General features: G+C 40.1%; 1 protein-coding gene across 1 annotated transcript in view; it reads right to left on the bottom strand.

The window, feature by feature from the left end:
- The window catches only part of LOC104995528 (leucine-rich repeat and calponin homology domain-containing protein 2-like), a gene marked incomplete at both ends in the record, with an annotated part of 8,018 nt that overhangs the window by 250 nt on the left and 7,344 nt on the right, over positions 1–424 (bottom strand). The window lies entirely within an intron of this gene.

Here is a 424-nt window from a genome sequence, read left to right as displayed (position 1 = left end):
TGGCATCACCAACTCAATGGACATGAGTTTGAGCAAGCTCTGAGAGATGGTGAAAGACAGTGAAGTCTGGCATGCTGCAGTCCATGGGGTCACAAAGAGTCTGACATGACTGAGTGAATGAACAATAGTATTGGACATCACAGATTATACAACATTTCCATTATTTAGAAAGTCCTATTAAATAGCAGAGCCTTAGATATTCTACAGACCTTCATGTTTTAAGTCTTTCATCCCTCTATTTAGTTACATGTTTCATTCAATAATCACCAAGGAAACACCCAAGCCATTCCCAAATTTAACACAGTTAAATCACCTCGCTTCTTGTTGCCTTCTCCCATAGCAGACACAGGTTTTGGGTTTCCCCATCCTGCTATGGTAGCTACTACCAAGACTCCAGCCAGCTTTTAGTATTTGAATTTAGAAA

Source organism: Bison bison, unplaced genomic scaffold (genome assembly GCF_000754665.1).
Source record: "Bison bison bison isolate TAMUID 2011002044 unplaced genomic scaffold, Bison_UMD1.0 scf7180017850857, whole genome shotgun sequence".
NCBI classification, from domain to species: Eukaryota; Metazoa; Chordata; class Mammalia; order Artiodactyla; family Bovidae; genus Bison; species Bison bison.
The sequence above is the reverse complement of the archived record's forward strand: the minus strand, read 5'-3'. Positions and strand labels throughout refer to the sequence as shown.